Source organism: Telmatherina bonti, assembly GCF_933228915.1.
Source record: "Telmatherina bonti genome assembly, chromosome: 16".
NCBI lineage: Eukaryota > Metazoa > Chordata > Actinopteri > Atheriniformes > Telmatherinidae > Telmatherina > Telmatherina bonti.
In genome coordinates this window covers 24,890,621-24,893,833 of record NC_136614.1, presented here as the reverse complement: position 1 = coordinate 24,893,833, position 3,213 = coordinate 24,890,621, and positions in this window count along the sequence as shown.

Sequence of the window (3,213 nt, the reverse complement as noted above, 5' to 3'; positions counted from 1 at the left end):
ATGTTTGTAAAGTTAGGAGACTATGCATGTGTATAAGCTGCAAGGATGGTGTTATAATTAGCTAAGGTTGAGGTTAAGCTCAGACATGTTATAGTCACACGTAAGGTCAAGGATGGCATTTTACAGACCATTTGAAAATCCAAACGATTATGTCCAAAAAGGAATTCATTGTGTGTGTTTGAGTATGTTCAGCTGCCCTTGGGTTGTTTCATTCTCACCGAGCCAATCTAAGCCATCTGAACAAATAATGGGCTCTCTCTGCCCTGAACACAAACACAAACATATCCAGGACTGTCATGAGTCACATCTGATCTTCTTTATACTTTCTTTTCAGTGAGACAGATTTTTCTGGACTCTTTTTTTTAAACTGTTTTTGAGCTGGAGTTTTCCATACCTTATGAAATTCTTTCAAGTTTTTCCTCGAGAAAATGACTGCTTTTTATTGCTCATTTTCAGTCCAGTACCTGATCATTAAATGTGTTTTTAATTAAAGCATGAAAAGGCACCAAGCTCGAGGGAAAAACTGATGTTGATCCCACATATCATAGACAGCTTATGAAAGAGTCTGTTTTACATAGTATCTGTAGGGACTTTGTTACAAGCTGCTTTTAGCAAAGACACTTTATTTGTTCCTGTTTTCTCAGTTGTTTATGTAAAAATACCCAAGACAGCACGGCTTGAAAGTTAAAAGACCTTATTTTTGTACCAACATGGTTATTCCCAAACATATTAGCTGAAAAATGTGCAAATCTTCACAGGGTGTGAAATGTGCCCTTCATATCTGTGAAGGAACTGGACATGTAGAGAGTAAAAGAAGAAAATTCCAGGATTAGAAAAAAATTATTGCATATCTAAAAGGAATGCACTAAAGAAATGGGAAATTAATTAGTTATTAACCTGATAAAGAACCTCAGACTTACTTCTAAAATGTAATTTTATCCATTTACTGTTCACTGAAGCCTCATCAGAAATGGTGTCCATGGTAGAAGCTGTTGCCAAGAAGCTATTCCTAAGGGAGAGAAGGTGAAAAAAGCCAAGGTATGCCAAATAATACAAGAACTGGACTATAAATTAGTGACAATGGGTCTCATGTGATGGAGCCTCCTCAAAACCGAACCTCTTCATTATTGAAGCAGTGTGGGATGATCTTGACAGAGAATGGAACAAAAGGCAGCAACATCCAAAGAGGAACTTTGAAATGTCTTTAAAGAAGCCTGGTGAACTATCCCCAAAGACTAATTAAAGAAATGAAAAGAAAGCATGTCTCTAAGGACAGAGACTGTGTTGAAGAATAAAGGTGCTCATACCAAATATTGATTTTAAAGCTGTTCATGATTAGATTTTCTGGTTCTATCTCATTTACTGTATCCAATTCTCACGTTTCAGTGAATCCTTTGACCTATTTTCCTGAAAAAGCAAAACAGCATGTCATAAGTCATGAAAGTGAGCAAACACTGAGAGATGCAACTGGATCTTAACTTGATCCATCTACTGTTTACCGAAACCTCGTCAGAAATGCTCTCAAGGCTGTCAAGATGCCTCAAGGAGTACATTTAAAAGTGAATATTTGAAATGACCACATTTTTCAACACAGTCTGAAACTCTTCAGACAAGCTTTTTTTTTTTTTTTGGTCATATAGCTTCCATAGTCAAGAAGTCCTCAGGAGTAGTTCTCCTGTCTTTTTGAAGGACATTTCAAAGCTCTACTTAAGACGTTGCTGCCTTTTGTTCAGTTCTCTATCAACACTGCTTCAACTTTGTTGAGATCTGAGGTCTGTGGAGGATTCATCACTGCATTTCCAGTGTAGTTCCAGTGTCATTTGCCATGATTCATTCTCCTCCTGTCCCTGTATTTCCAATTTACTTTGCGCATTTCCAAAAATCATTGCACTTATTTCCTGTTTCTCTTTTTTTCACTAAAATATAAAAAGAATTATAAGAAGAGTGTCTCAAGTCCAGAAGGTTATTGTTCTAAAAAGAGCCGAAATGTCTGCCTTATTCTCCTCAGCGCGCTAAAGCGGGCGTGCTTTGATTGAATCACTTCTAGCACGTAAACATAGGAAGTGACCCGCATGCCAACATCTGGAACGTTTTTGCTGCCCTCTCATGCTGTGTATGTGCGTATGTGTGTGTTGCTGGAAATAAAAAGTTAAATAAATAACACTAGGCTACTCCGTTGTAAGCTCTGAGCATTTGATATGCACATAAATAGCTCCAGAAATCGTGTCATTTCACAACCAAACATTAAACCCAATTTCCCCATGCTTATGTAGCTGGTGGAACTTAGAAATTTATGCTTGGAAGTGTTCAAAATGATGCTGCTTTCTAAAATATTACTTCCATTTCTGCTGACGGTGCATGCTGATCGATTTCTGTTATTACTATGCTTTAGGAGTTTCCTCGACTTTTCTATAAAACGAGTCTGCGCCGTACAAGCGCGTCGCCTTCTTTTCTCCTCTAAATAAAACACACGCATGCATGAAGTACCTCATAAGCATGCATGCAAACAGCACAACCCAGTCTGTCTCTCTCTCACACATTCCCACGAGTGCAGAGGGGCTTTTAGAAGAACTGGATGGAGCTGCCGCCTCTCTCTCTCTCTCCGAATCTGTGGACTAAACAAAATAACAGCACACATTTTCTCAAAACAGAACTGCCTGCTGCTGATATTTGTTGAACACATTTTGATAATAGATCATTTGTTTTAGGAGAAATTCAAGTTTTTGGTACGGTGACGCCGGGATAACGACTTTTACGCATTACTGTGATCCAGCCAGCGAGGACGTCACATCCCCCTCAACATAAAAAAACAAGGACCCTTTCTCTGCTTGAGAATCTCAACACGAGTGTTTGCGGCGTTAAGGAAGCTGGATGAGGTAGAAAAGGATTTTCCTTCAGTCATAATAAGCTAGTATCGCCGTTTTGGATATCTTGTGTGCGCGCAACCTGCACAAAGCGTAAAAAGTGTTCCGAACTGAGTAAAGTCCATTGAGGGGAAAAAGAAGCTATTTGAAGCGCTCAAATTTGAGTTGGAATCAATCAAACTATCGTGATGATAGATCATCTGGTGAACTGAGGGGCTTCCTGCTGCTTTCGAACCCTGCATGGGGGCTGAACTGTCATCTTAATTTTCTCCGGAATGGCACCGCGCTGGAAGTAGCCTTCAGAGTGGAAGATGGCTTTTGACTTTCCCCCAGGTTACAGCTTAATCCC